Here is a 16,285-nt window from a genome sequence, read left to right as displayed (position 1 = left end):
GGCAAAGAAAATATGACAAAAATTTTGTCATCTTAAATAACACCTCTAATACATATAATATTTTAGCTTTATGATCTCACGTGACCTATGAGATTTGGTGTATACTCACTTGTCAAACTTAATTCTCACATTAGTTGCTGAATTTGTGAGAGAATGTGAGTTTCACCAACCTTATTTAAGGTCTCGATCCAAGAACAATATTAATGTTCTTCTTTAAATCATATATTAGAATTTAACTCAAATTAGCAGATACATAAACTATATTAGTTTAAAGAGAACAAGAGTAGCAAAATGTACTCACCAAAATACCTAGTGCATCATTAATATCAAGTCTTTAAACGATAATATCAATTGCTAGCGGTATTTTATAGCATTGATCAAACAATGACAATTTACTTTGACAAAGAATAAATTCTTATAATTGTCATATGTTTATCATAATATATGTGAATGTAAACTCTTAAATATTTAAATAAGTTTACACCAACACAACATCATCACACATGTCAGTAAAATATTAAAAGAAACGTGCTTCTTTATTTGTAAATAAAAGACCTTAACAAGATACCAAGCGCACCATTAAAACACAATCTTTGGATTGCTAAGAATTAACTGCAAGCGGTACTCTCAATGCAATGATCAAACATTGGTGATAAGTCCTCTCAAATAATAGTCACCTTTGGGCATCCTATTACCCACATGGATAATTACGTTATAATCACCACATATTTACCCTCGCAAGTGCACAATTATCCGGCCAAGTTGCGCCTTCCTTGGGGCCGAACAACTACTTGCATGAATAATTTTACACTACATCTTTTGTAAGCTTAATTGAAATCAATTTACACAACGAGAGGTTACTTGGGCAACATTATTGTTTCAACGACTCAACTAATTTTACTAGACAATTTTAATATATATTAAATAGGGTGATAAATCCTGTCAAATAATAGTGACCTTCGGGTATCCTATTATTCACATGGAAAATTACTTTATAATCACCACACATTTACTATCATATGTATGCAACTATCCGGTCAAGTTGTGCCTTCCTTGGGGCCGACGACAACTCACATGGATAATTTCATACTACGCCTTTTGTAAGTTCAGTTGAATCAAATCTACGCAACGAAGTTACTTTGGCAACATGTTGTTTCAACCAAAACAACCGCAATTACTAGACATTTCACAATAAATTAAATGGGAATGGTCTTAAATTTACAAAGCACTACCGACATAATGTAGGCTGAATTAGTCCATTATGTCGCTAAGTAACCACAAGGCCACTCAACAACCCTTAAGTGTGAAGAAAAATTCACAAGAATTTGAAAGAAGATGCAAGTCATAAATCACACCAATGTGTGTAAGACAATACATTTACATATATCGCATAATAGCAACAACAAACATAGCTTGAAATATTTTCAAAATGCATGATAGGACAAAATATTATTGTAGAAAACTTAATAACAATAAACTCTAACATCATAATCATGCTATAAGAAAAATATTCAATTTCATAACCAAAAGAAAATTGAATCTTATATGTCAATAAATATTCATGCTATAATTGATTCACACACAATGGATGATTCTTTAAACAAAATAAATCATAACTCTAGCATAAATATTTTCCTAAATAAAGGAAACAAACTTTATATGTCTATAACTAAACAAACAAAACTAGAATTATTATTTTACAAACTTTAAAGAATCAAATTCTTACTTTTTGTACTAAAAATTTCTTCATAATATTTTGAGTCGGTAAAGGCAACAAATATTCCCCAAGTATATATAACAACCAAATATATATAACAAAACTTAATTTGCCTTATTTCTCAAAATAATCTCCATGTACAAAATCTTTGTGAATCAACACTAATTTCAAATAGAAATTAAACTGCAAGATATGATAAAAAATGGAAAATTATTTTGACCAAAAGATTTAATATAGAATCAAATCATCAAATTCACGATAAAATATCCAAATATTTATCAGTGCCATATTCAAATCCTTATTTCATTTTGGAAACCGACAATCAAATGCAAATAATGCCAAGAGCAGACACAATTGATTTCACAAATTCGAAATATGCAAAATGCTTACTTTTTTTTTTTTTTTTGAAAAGGCTAAAATGAATTGTATTAACACCAAAAGAGGGCCTTCCCGGCACAAGGTGTACTAAGGAATAAAAACCCCGAGTCCAAACAGGTACACAAAAATATTTACAAAGAGGCACCAAACCGCTTCAGCGGAAGAACCTAAAAGAAACAACAATTAACCAATGCCTAAAGTAATGAACGGACAAACCCACCATCCATGGTAATTGAGAGGAAGATTGATGAATTTTCCTTTCAACCACATGAAAGATGTCGATTTGATCTTGTCCACAACCCGAATAATTGAGCATTTTCTATCATTAAATACCCTGTTATTTCTTTCTTTCCATATTTCCCAAACAGATGCAAACCAAATAGCACTGTAAAATATGTTGCTTCGATTTGGCAACACCACCAAGGAAGCCGAAATGAATAAAATGGCTCGAAACATCGCAATGCATCAAGAAAAAATACCTAACCACCTTAGAATAAGATACCAAACAGAACCAAAAAAATCACGGTGTAAAAACAAGTGGGATGATGTTTCCATTTCCCCACACTCTCCAGAGCAAGTCGAGCATCAACTGCTATAACGTGACGACGGTAAAGATTGTCTTTGGTAGGAAGTCTATCGCGAAACGTACGCCAAGCAAAAATCACCACCTTCAAAGGAACATTTTTATGCCACAAAGAGGACAAAGGAACCACAAGATCAATATTAGGAGAAGTCTGTTAACAAGTTATAAGCACTTCGAACCGTATAAATGGAAGATGTTTCCACTCTCCACTCCCTTCCGTCCGCCCTATCCACCTGCAAAGTAACATTTTGAAGTAAAAGCCTAAGCTCCCCCACTAACTCCTCTTCCCACGCAAACAACCTCCGCCTCCATCTCCAAGCACCTCCCTCAACACCCCACCCCAACGAAAACATACCGAAGATAGTCTCCTCCTTTAATAACGATAAGTCAAATAATTTATTAAATCTATCTCTCAAAGCTAAACCCCCTAACCAAACATCCGACCAAAAAAGAAAGTTTTTACCATCTCCAACAACACTGAGAGACATTCCCATGAAACCAATCCTCCGTCCGCAAGGTGGATATGTCCTTCCACCAGCTGGAAGCCTCGCTGCCCCCTGCAAAATGCTTACTTCTAAAACTTCAAGTATGTGAATTCAATTTCATCAATGTATCCTGCTTTCGAAAGTTGCAGCAAACCAAATTCATATCCAAAATATATATATATATATATATATATATATATATCTCACAAAATTACATGCACTTGAATTTAAATATTCATGCTGAAAGAATATTTCTTCCAAAATCCAAATATTCACCATAAAAGAATATTCCTAAAAGAAAAAAATACAACCCAAAGGATGCAATATTGATATCTTGAAAAGAAGCCAAACCAAATTATCTAGATTCATGGACACAAGATTTAATCAAATTATTTGTTTCCATAAAATCCATGCCTAATGAATCACCAGCGTGCAACAAGGAGGAACCAGTAGAAAATCAATTGATTAAACCGATTCAATTCAAGTAAAGGTCACACAAGAACCTATTGGAACATGCATATAGGCATAGACAAGAAAAAATGATTAAAATAAAAGTAATCATCCACAAAAATTGTTGTCCTTTAGTAAGCAATTATACACATAAGACATGGTTTGCTTGTTACGGTTATTCTCAAAACAAAATAAAAAATTATTTCACGTTTTCATGCCGAAACTAGGCAAACATAAAAAATCCCCAATTAACAAAATTTAGGGTTCATGCGATGGAAGAACAAAGTTATAGAAAAAATTCAACCAAAATTATAGTGCTTTGATATGCAATTATATACATTAAAACAATTTACTTGTTTCTGTTACCTTAATGCAAAACTTAATTTTTCTTTTTTGTTTTTTTTTTCATGCTTACATGCCAATACGAAACAAAAAAAAATAAACAAATTAAGTAGCCACAAACAAGAAGGCGATTTAAATATCACGGATCATAAAAAGTAGGGAAACAAACCAAAACTCCCCCAAATAAAAAATTAGGATTTCACAAAAATCCCAATAAATCAAACATGAAGACCGCTCTGATACCACTTGTTGGAAATTTAGGTCTTAATAAAAACAGAATTCATAAAACATGTCAACAATTATAAATCAATAGCGGAAGCAAACAAAACATTGAACATGATTATGATCGGATCTACGACATGTTTGATTTATCAAGATATTAAGAATTAGTGTATTAGGAATACCTGGATAAAGCTTTCATAACAATCCTCTTTCAACATTAACCGTAAACCGAGAGAGGAGGTGATAATACGAAACACACGGCAAGAGAGTTAGCGGCGGCTGATTTGGTTCTTCCTCAACCGGTACCTTTATGCCTCAAGTTCTCTTCGGATGGGGAGAAGAGAGAGTTTGCCATGTACGGTGTATTGGGGACCATAGCCTCTTCTATATTGGATGGCAATTAGGGTTTCCCATTATTCCGTTAATGGGCCATCCGGACATCCACTCATGTTGAGTCCATATCAACTAATTAAATAATTAATTATCCAAAATAGAAATCTAATTAGCCTTGTTACTTAATTTGATCACTAATCAATTAAGACTCTAAATTGATAAATAACTAATATAATTATTATTACGATATTTGCCCACATAATGATATTGAAATATTATTAAATAATAAAATATTCCAACACAATAACAACAAAAATCTTTGACTCAACAAAAACATAAATAAAGTTCATTACATTAATTTAATAAAAATAAAGTTCTTTGATTTAACAAAAGTATAAAGGGTTAATTATGTTTTTGGTCCCTACGAAATTGCGACCTTGTAAATTTAGTCCTTACTTAATTTTAATAGCATTTTTAATCCCTACAAAAAAATTTACTTATAATTTTAGTCCCTGCTAAAATAAATTTTGTTTAATTATCCTTAAACTCTTAAATTTTTTAACGATTCTTTTTATTCAAGTTTAGAACACTATGAAAGGTTCATTTACTAAAATCTATAATTTTTTAAAGATGAAATAAATTAAATATGAATTTTTTAAAACGACAAAAGTTTAAGATATAAGTAACAAAAATATGGACGTAGAAATCAAATTTTTGCGATATTTTTTTCGGAGGACCTTTTAATAACGTTCTTAACACGCCTATAAAAAATTGTTGAAAAACTTAAGAGTTTAAGCATAAATTAAACAAATTTGGATTGAGTAAGGACTAATATTGAGTGCGAAATTTTTTGTAGGGATTAAAAATGCTATTAAAATTAAGTAAGGACTAAACTTACAAGGTCACAATTTTGTAGGGACCAAAAACATAATTAACCCAAGTATAAATAAAATTCGTCATATTCAACAATAGCACTCACGGTACCGAGGTTTTTTGCCGAGAAGTTGAAAGATGTCAAGATTATTTTTTAATTTACTCGGTTTAATAGCGGGTAGGGTAGGGATATCCGCGGATGTGGATACCATTAAATCCGCATCCGTAAATATCCGTTTATTCGATTCATGGATATCCATTAAGGTATCCGCTTCGTGTCCGTGATCGATTTTATCCGTGAATATCCACGGGTGCAGTTTTTTTCTTCTTTTACATCCCTATGCAACAACATCGGCGGGATTCACAATGTGAGTATGTTGAAATATGATGCACATTTCTAGATATTTGTAGAATACATTAGAAAAAACTAGAATAACATAAAGTTGCTACATGTTTCTAGATTGTTCTATTAATGTCTAGGTTAAGTTAAAGCCTAGAAACTCTATAATAATGTTGTGTAGAAAAGGCAAACAAAGCCTAGAGTATTTTAGTTCTAGAAACATCTACAAACACCTATAAATAGACTTTTATGGGTGCAATTGTATTCAAGCCTTTGAGATGCAATGTCAATAATATTGTAGGTTTCACCATATCATATTCTCTCCTCCTACAATGAGTTAATTCCTAATGTGTGTCCTCTTATCCAATGCTACTAACAATTCTACCACTATAGCTCCCGCAACTACAATATATATTTCCAACCATGGTATCGAGCTGCGTTCGGTCATTAAATGGGCGTAGCAAAATATGACCTCGTGTTACTAACTATATATATTCTACAATATGAATCCTACTAAACTAGAAAAATCCAGTCTATGACTCAAAACAAAAGGAGTACATGTAGCCACATGGCTCTACTCTATTTGAGTTCAAACCTAAAACTAAGAAGGCAATAGAGGAGTTCAGGTAGCCTAACAGCCTGATCCTCTTAAGTTCAAGTCCAACTAATATCACAAACCTATACCGAATAAGGCTCAAGTTCGAATAGAGCACAAGTCCGTACAATAAATAAAAATGGAGACCTGCGACCTCTAATGCTCAACTTGAGTACAAGCCTAGGAAGAAAAATGTAACTACTAAGAGCAAGAATGAGTCCATGTCAAGAGTCTACTACATGAGTGACAAGGAGACTCATAAGCAACTATGAAGCAGAATGCTCCACTGTCGAAATCTTCAACAATGTCGACAAGGAGATTCACATGCAACTAAGCGGCGAAGTGATCCTTGTTAGATGTCTTCAACAAGACCAACAAGGAAAATTACTAGAGCACCTAAGGAGGAAGAATGGTCCATGTAGAAGTCTTCAACAAGACCGGCAAGGACACCAATAACAAATAATATGGCAAGAGGTGGCACAAATTTTCTATCATGGTGGAGGTAACACTTGTCAAATTGATCAACTATAAAGAGTATCATTGCAGGAGGAGATGATATCACATATCTATGTTTGAGAAACTACGTATTACATTTGAAGTTTTTGAAATATGCATCAAGGAGGAGTGTTGAAATATGATGCATATTTCTAGATATTTCTAGAGTACATTAGAGAAAACAAGAATACCGTAAAGTTGCTCCATGTTTCTAGATTGTTCTATTAATGTCTAAGTTAAGTTGAAGTCTAGAAACATCTATAATAATCTTGTTTAGAAAATGCAAACAAAGGCCTAAATGATTCTAGTTATAGAAACATCTACAAGCACCAATAACTAGACTTATATGGGTGCAATTGTATTTAAGCCTTTGAGATAAAATAACAATAATATTGAAGGCTTCTCCATATCATAATCTCTCCTCCTACAATAAGCTAATTTCTAATGTGTGTCCTCTTGTGCCATATGTCCAAACACTCCACCACTACTCCTCTACACTATATTTTTCCAATAGAGTCCAATCCCAATTCATAGAGTTTATGCTATCTATGAATGCTTGACTAAATTCCTCAAGGTTAGGATGATTTGGTGTTAGTGGAGAGGGAGTGGTCAAGGCAAGGTCGAAGAGGATTCATATGGTTGAGCGGTGAGGGTTGAAGAAGGTTCACAAGGGTTTCGAACAAAGGTGTTTAGATCTTCACCAAGGCCAATGAAGGCCACAAAGGCATGCTAATTGTCAATCCATCCTAGTTGTAGGACGAGTTTGAGAGTCATAAGGCTCGAGGTTAGAAGGGATAAGAAGAGGAAGGGTGCAACAAGATGAGAAGTCGTAGAACTTTTCTTATTCATAGTTAACATTGATTTCATCATCTTCGAAAACACTACATCTCTCTCAAAATTAGAAGATGAACTAATGGATTCTTATTTTATGACAATTTGTTTAAGAAAAACAAATATTCTTTGTAGCCTAGCCTCATTACAACCATAATAGTAAAATACTATAATGATCCGGACATGGACTCCACTTGTGTAACATAGTGGGTTTTGATGTTATATAACATTACCCAATCGATGTGTGACACGTGGATTTTGTACTTTTATCCTTTTAAATCGGTTAACCAAAAAGCGATTTTAAAAGATTTTTGTCTTTTACTGAAAATAATATTTTTATTTTTAGTTTCATTTTTATCCCCTAGGATTGTATTACGGCTCGATACCGAGGTTTGCGGCGAGAATCGCCGGCGGAATTTTCTCGAACTTGATTTAACATTTGTTCGATTTTGATTAAACCTTGAAATGGTTTTAAGAGTGTTTTAGCTCTTTCTTTTTGTATATTTGTAAGATTTTCTAAATCTTCTATTTCTCTTAGAAAGTCTTCAATATATTCTATATGATATTGTACGAATTCTTTAGAATGAAAAAGAATTTGTCTTAGAACAATTCTTTGATTGTAATATTCTATATCACAGACTATATTTTCTAGTCTTTCTTTAAAAGTTTTAATTTGTTATCGGACCTAATCGGGCATTATTGGTTAGGTACGGAATTGCGTGGAATCTTTTTCGGCCTTTTTCAAATGGTTTTCTAAGTAGCTTAATTTTTCGGCGGGCCATAATAAGATCTCAGCCTTTTCTTTTTGTTGGGTAGAAATATTTTCTATTTCTTCCAATTCTTCTAATATTTCTTCTATACATGAAATATGTTGAATTATTAAGTCACGGATTCCCCAAAGGGTATTTTTCATTTCTATTCTTAGAAAATTTCCTTCTATTTTGTCAACTAAATTTTTTAGCCTTATTTTGAATAAACTTAATTCGTTTTTTATTGTTATTCCAGGCATTATAGCTTTTTATTAATGTTTGAAACCTCTCGATTTTAATTCGAAATAGCTTTCTTAAGCTCTTCTTTTTCTTCATTTCCAAACGAAGATCTAGGTGCTAAAAATTTTGTCAAAGAAGTTTGTCTTGGTCTTAGACTATTGCTCCGTAATAAAGGAGTTCTTTCAATAGACATAATTGACTTTGATTTTTCTAATGGTTTTTGAATTGGTGATTCCAATTTTAAAAATGATGCAAATAGTTCGTCTATCTGTATCTTTTCCTTCCCACTAAACTCTATACTATGATGAGAGTTGCTTAGTGCATAGTTCATCTTATAACATGCGGTAAAAGGATGATTTCCTGATCTCATAAGATCTTGATCTTTGAGTCTATAATGAATTACTATGGATCTATTCAGATCTATATCTTTTAGACTTAAACCTACTTGTAGATTTATGTCAAATTTTAATTTTCCATATTTTAAATTTCCTTCACCTTTTGTTATTAGTGATTTAATTTTATTCATTCTAGCATCTTCTATTAGAAGTTCTAGTTACGAATCTATTCCTGTCATAAAAGTACTTTTTATGATTATTTGGATAGTTGATATATGAATATATCCTATCTTTTTCCTTTTTTCTATCGATAGATGTTTTAGTCTTTCATCTATTTGTTCTTTGTCTATCATAGTTATAACAACAGATCCATCTGTTGATTCCATTAATATAGGTATTTCTCCTACCATCATTCCATATTTTAGAATGTTTTCTCTGGATATTTTTTCTTTAATTAAAGAAATAATATTCTTTTGTTTTTCTCTGAAATTTTCTTCAGTTTTAAGGTGAAATCTACCTTTTCTATATGGTCTATTAATAAATCAGCTCTAAAGCCCGATTCATCTTCCTTAATTACACTAAATTCCATTTTAGTTTGATGATTTTATAAAATTATTTGTGCCAACAATAATCGGATTGATTATATAACACCGAATAGTATTTTTATAAGAAATCGTTCTTAAATTCATACTGATTGTTTTGCTAGGACTTGAAAGGCTGTTGATCTTCTTGATTGTCCGGACGATTTGTTGATGTATTTGGTTTTAGTTTGAAACTTTTTGTTGTGTTTGATCTTTTGATTTGTTTTTGGGTATAACCTAAGGTTATATTTTGAATAATTTGGGTTGTATTTTCAAGAAATACGTGATTCCTCCGGAAGCGGTAGCTCAAGAATCAGCTAGTTTTAGAAACTAGGAAGAGTTTAAGAGAACAATTTCATACAAGAAAACTTAGTTCATTTACTCTTATGTTACAATGAGTGAAAGCTCTTATTTATAGGCGGAAAGGACTCACAAGTGGTTCACATGTCCTTTTCCAAGCCAGCTAAAAGAAAGACAATCAAAACACGCAAAGAAAAAGCAAACGCATTATCACATAAGGTGATATGATTCTTATCTCTAAGTGGTCCCCATCTGACTCGGATGATAAGGTACCACTGTACACTTTTATCATTTACATGACACGTTTCAAGCTTTTTCCTCGGCTTTGTCTTCAAGTGCCGACACTTTTGATGAGGCACACCATTTACACATATGCCCTTTGTATTTTTGGAAATACAAACAGCATTCTTTGTACTTCTTCGGGAATTACTGTACAAGCCTTGGTCAAATCCCGAGAAGAGATCTTCAAAGTGCGAGAACTTGCTTCAAGTGTTCATCTGTCACTTTTTCTTGGAGTCACAAACCATAAGACATAAGTATGATGAATATAAGACTTTGAAATTGGTAATGGACGAACCATACCTAATAAGATTATCATAAAAGCGTTTCATTTGATAAATGAATGAATGGGCGTACCATCCAATGCTTTCTAGATTTCTTGGTAAATAGGTCTTGTTTGAAATTCCTATTTTTATAATCGTTCTTAGTCCGGTTGCCATGATATTATTTGCTGGATCATACCATGGGTATGTTTGTTCAAATTGGAGGAATATTTCTTTCCCTTTTGCAAAGAGATCATTGAATCTTTTAGCTATATCTCCAATTTCTTTTGGAAGGAGACTAAGTTCTTGGAACCTTCGTCTTACTTCTTCTTCTTCTAGGTAAACTGTTTTTAGTAAACCCATATCATAGAAATCTTTTAAGAGTTCTTTTGAAATACCCGGTACGGTATTTGCTTTTGCACTTAACTTGATGTTTCTTGGATAGAAGCACTCTAGAGCGAGTTCTTCTTTGTAACCGATTAACCATCTCCATTTTCCGATGAAATCGTCAAATGTTTTTTCTTTGTTTTTTAACCTCTCAAGGTTGAGAATTGTGTCTACGAGAGACTTTCTTTTTGACCTCCATTGTTGATGGTTGAACCATGTCAATTGAATTTGTAATCTCCTTGTATGCTTTGAGTTGTAAGCGGCTTTTGCCTTTTCCATAGTTGGATATGCCTTATGACGGACATTTTTTCCGTCAATGTGGAGTTTTGCAATTGCCCGGTTACTATAGATCCCTTTCATAGAGCCATCAAAAATAACATAGACATTTTTTCCTAGTTGCTCATCAATAGGATCGACGACAACGTTTGATTCGCAAAGTCGTTTTTTGACTCTTCTACTTCTTCGGCTATATCACCCCAAAATTTTTTGCTATCCGAGGTTGTTAATTGGTTTAGTTGTTGAATTCCAACCACCGGGTTCTCTTGACTCAATGGGAATCTTTGATTCTTCCGGAACTGTGTATTTTACATAGTAGTTGTATTTTCCGAATCTTGGCCTAACAAGTCCCAATTTTCATTGTTTTTAGGAACTTCATTAGGTTGATCTTCAAGCAGTTCTCCCGTTGTTGCTTTCATGATTTTCAAAAATTCGTCAATCATTTTTATCATCTCCCCTCTCGGAAGAAAGAGTTTGAAGCTTTTGACGATAGATTTCTATCTCGCTCATCTTTTTGCTTTAAATTGTTTTGAAGCACCTTCAAAGCTTGCTCCATTCTCTTGTGAGTGTATACGCAAAACAATTATTTTCTTACGATTTTATTAGTTGAATATAAGGATAGAATTGTTGGATGCGTATTTGCCATCGAACAAGTCTCCCTTGTTTATGATCAACCTTTAAATTGTAGCGCCAAAATCCGCTAACATAAGTTGAATCGAGTTCTTAATAAAAACCTTGATGGAATTAAATCCATTCTCCATTTTTCTAAAACTTTTAAACAAGAAAGGGTTTCTTTCTCATTGATATGATATATTGTTTCGGCATCTTTAAAAGATCCTGAAATATACTTGCACAAGACAAGTTCATTATCCTTAATTCGGATGTTATTGCTTGAATAATCAAGTCTTGTATCGGTCGAAGCGATTTTATATCTGATCGCCCAATAGGGATATCTGATTTTAACCGTGGGGTTGCGCCCACAATGGTATAGGATTGTTGTGGGGTTTCATCCTCAACATATCCACCGAGATTTAATCCCAGTTTTTGTTTACCATTAGGTAGAGCTCTCATAACTCCAGCCCAAGTAAACGATCTCGCATCAACATTTACAACCAAAAAATCATTTTCTCGTTGGGTTGTATAGTTGTGGTAAAACTTTTAGTTTTTCTTTGATTGATTTTACGGCCTCGGTATCTTTTTGTGTCCATTTCCATGGCACTTTCTCGAATATTTTCTTCTGTAAAATCCTTCTCGTCACTTGCTAAATCTTTGAAAAATCCTTCATTAGCAATATAATTTAAACATCCCAAAAATCTTTGGATTTGTTTTCTATCCACTAATTGATCGGGAAAAAGTTGGATCTTTTCTTGAACATGTGGTGATAAATCGAGTTTTCCTCCTTCTCTTAAAATAAGACCAAGGAATTCAATTTCTTGTTTCAAAAGTGTTGACTTTTTTCTTGATAAAACAGTACCTCTATCTTTTATCCTATTTAAAACAGTTATGACATCTTTGACATGTTGCTCCTTACTTCCTTTAGTAAAAATTAAGATGTCATCAATGTATACAAAACGGATATGGTCAAGACCTTTAAGAGTATTGTCCATAAATCTTTGATATATTGATGGTGCTTGTTTTAAACCAAATGGTAAAACATTCCATTCAAAATGTCCTTCTCCGGACAATGAAAGCCGTTAAAGGTTTTGTTTCTTCGATAACCTTAACGCCAATATCCGGACTTTGCATCTAAAGACGAAAACCAATTACATCCTTTTATTTTTTCAAAAATGTAATCTTTTCTTGGTAACTTATAAGAATCACTTATGGTTGCATCATTAAGTTTCTTATAGTTAATTACCATTCGAGCCTTACCTCTTTTTATCTCATTGTGCTTCCCGACATAGAAGGCGCCGAATGTGGACCGATAGAAGCTCTTATTAGACCTTTTTCTAATAATTCTGCTATCTCTTTTTTGAATTCTTCCTTATCTTCGGGGGAATAAGGAATTTTATATAAAACTTTAACTTCCTTTTTAGGGTCTTTAAGTTTTATAGTAATTAAATCCCGTATCTTGTTGACCACGTAATCTAATGGATTTTCGTAACAAACTTGATTTAAGTGGTGTTCTAAATTTTGTTATTTGTTAAGTAAAACTTTCTCTTATCCCATATACATTTAAGTATATTAAGATTTTCTGAAATTGCTTTTAAAATTTCCTTTTTTGTTATAATGTTTGTTGTAACAAATTCACTTTCTTCACGGGTTATTGACATCAAACCAATTTAATGTTATAGTGTCAAGTTTTTGAATAAAAGGATTATATAACTTTAAAAAGTTATTTCCTATTATCAGATCTATTCCAGAGTCATGTTCATAAATTGATCTTACATAAAAGTATCTATGTTCAATTTTTATAAAAACATGTTTTAGAACAAACCAAATTTGGTGTGTTTTCTTATCGGTAAAGATAATTTCTTTTGGTTTTTGTAGTCTAATCCATCCTTCCTTTGTTATGGATCTCCTGCCAAAACATAAAGTTGCACCGATATCGATGTAACCCATAATTTTCTTTTTATTCAGTGTTACCTGGATAAATGTTGCATTAGGGTTTCCATTTTTTAAAATTTTTCTACTCATTCTTCAATTTCTTCTTCGGTAGTATATTCAAAAATACTACTTTCATCGGAATCTATATACGATTCTATTGGTTCGAAACCTACTTCCCAAATTAATTTCAAGGTTTCTTTTTTAGAATCTTTCTTTTTAGGACATTCGGTTGCATAATGTCCTTCTTCATTACACAACCAACATGTGCATGTTTTCTTTCCTTTAGGACATGAATTCTTTTAGGATATTTTTTATTTCTTCTAAAATATTTTTGTTTATTGAATTTCTTAGGAAATTTCTTTTTTCTTTTATATTCAGAATGATCTATTTTCCTAAAAACTTTTTTCTTTTTCTTTCTTCTAGGTTTACTACAACCGTAGTTTCCTACTTTGTCTCGAATTTTATCACAACAAACGTTTATTTTTGCTTCTCTTTTAGCGAGTTTTTTCCATGCATTTTTCGGATATCCATTTCCTTAATGCGGTTATCCTTATTCCTAGAGTATCGTCTAATCCTACGATCACTTCTAGGTGTTCTTGGATTACTTTTTCCATTATTGTTCCTACGGATGATGGAAGTTTATTGTAGAATAATCCTAAAAGATTATATTGTCATCTCTTTTGTGGAGATATTGCATAATAATATTTGCTAAACTCACATATAAATGGTTCAACATAACACATATCACGAGATTCTTAGATTAAGGATTCTATGAATGTTTGTGTTTTCTAGGTCCGATCTCTCGCTTCCGGCGCATCAAAACCTACAAATTCTTTTTCAAAATTGAATAGACATGATTTATTACTTCTTCGGATTGTTGATGGAAGTTCGAGTCGATTTTTCGGACATGAAACTTCAAGCATTTCCTATAGTTTTTGTTTTTAAATAGTTAAAAATACTTTTTGGACTTAGTTTCCCTAGTGTAGGGTCTAATTGGATTGTTACCATGTGATCATGATACCAACTCCTTAGCTCCTTTTTAGTATCCTCGCTACGATCAATGTTTAAAACATTATCTTCTTTGTGGCGATTTATTGTAGGTATATATTTAGATGGTATTTGTTTAAATTTTCTATCATTCATTTTGTCTTGAATGATTTGTTGATCGATAAATTCTTCTCTACCCTCTTGACGTCCTCTTTTACGACCTTGTTCGATGATTACGGTTGTTCATCGGTTTTCACAAGTCCTACTTGTGGTTCTTCTTCCATGTTTGAAAGAACTTTCGATCCCAAGTCGTAGACAAATTTGTTTTCGTCATCAGATTCTTTGGTTATTTGATTTTTCTATTAATGTCTAGAGAAGCCATTAATGTTTGTAATTCATTTAGCTGGTTTGCTATTTCTTCTTCGTTTCGTCCATATTAGGGTAAAGGCGCGAAAAAGTTAATTTCTTTTTCTTTTTCGATTTTTCAATTTTTTTCTGAAATCTCTATCATGTCTCCCCCTTCTTTTTTGACAAAAGTTTGTAATTGTTCTAGGGTTAGACATTTATCTCTTATAGGTAAGAGTTTTAATAGATCAATTAAGTCGTCTATTTTTATACAAAGTTTTTCATCTAGTAATCTTTGGTTCTCTTCTAGATTAGATAATTTTTCATTGAGTTTTTCTTCAAACTCTTTTTCTAGTAGAACTTCTACTATTTTATCTAACTGTTTCGAAATCTTTGTTAGATTTTCAAAAATATCTTGTATATTTTCACCTACACCTTCACTAGTCATGTATAAACTTTTGTATCCTAAGGCTTAAAAGATTTGCAAGGTTTTCATACTCCCGGTATGTAGAATAATCATTTTCAATTATTAGAAACCAATATCTTGTTTCTCTTAACCAATTAATTTGGTTTCTCATTCTAATTATATTATTATAATTAGGTTCTAATATGAATGGTTGAGGTATTATTTTTCCAAATGGATTTATAAGACCATCCATATTTTATTTAGCTAATTTTTTTAAGTTTTTTCTTAACGAATCGGCTAATTCTATATTTTCCTTAAAGAAAAAATAATCAAAATCTTCTCTTAGGTAGCACCGAGCTGTTTCTTCGCACCATTTAATTTGTGTTTTTACCGAGTGTAATATCCCGATAATTTGGATTCAAAATAAATGGTAACAGAATCATTTTTCCCTTTGGATTTACTTTATATATTCTAAGTTTTCTAAGTCGGTTTTTGTAAGAACCGGTTTTAAAGGTTTTTGACATTTGTGAAAATTTTATTGGCCAATGGTACAATGGTACCTAACTACTATGGTATGCAAGTACTTTCCATAATGATCCATGATTGATGGCGTGTTTGGTACTTTTCGGAAAAACTTAACCAAACCACAATCCGAATCCATTTGTAGCGTTTGGGTTGAACATTTTTTGAATATGTGAGTATCAATTTGGGCTTTATCATAAAAATATGAGAATTCAACCCAAAATGAAACCAAACTGTCCCCCAATTATTTAGGACGGAGGGAGTATTTAATAAGTTTCCTCGAGTAACTTGTCTTTCAATTTTTCATTACTACCAATCACATAAGTTTTGGTAACTCGTATTTCCACGTTTACGGGGGCTTCTTATAATGTGTTTGTTGAAGCGGTGAGGACATGAAAAAACCACGTTTACACCGATGCTACTA

This window comes from Medicago sativa, chromosome 5 (assembly GCF_051527215.1).
Source record: "Medicago sativa cultivar Bolivia chromosome 5, Bolivia_mono, whole genome shotgun sequence".
Taxonomy (NCBI): domain Eukaryota; kingdom Viridiplantae; phylum Streptophyta; class Magnoliopsida; order Fabales; family Fabaceae; genus Medicago; species Medicago sativa.
This window is presented reverse-complemented; position numbering follows the sequence as displayed.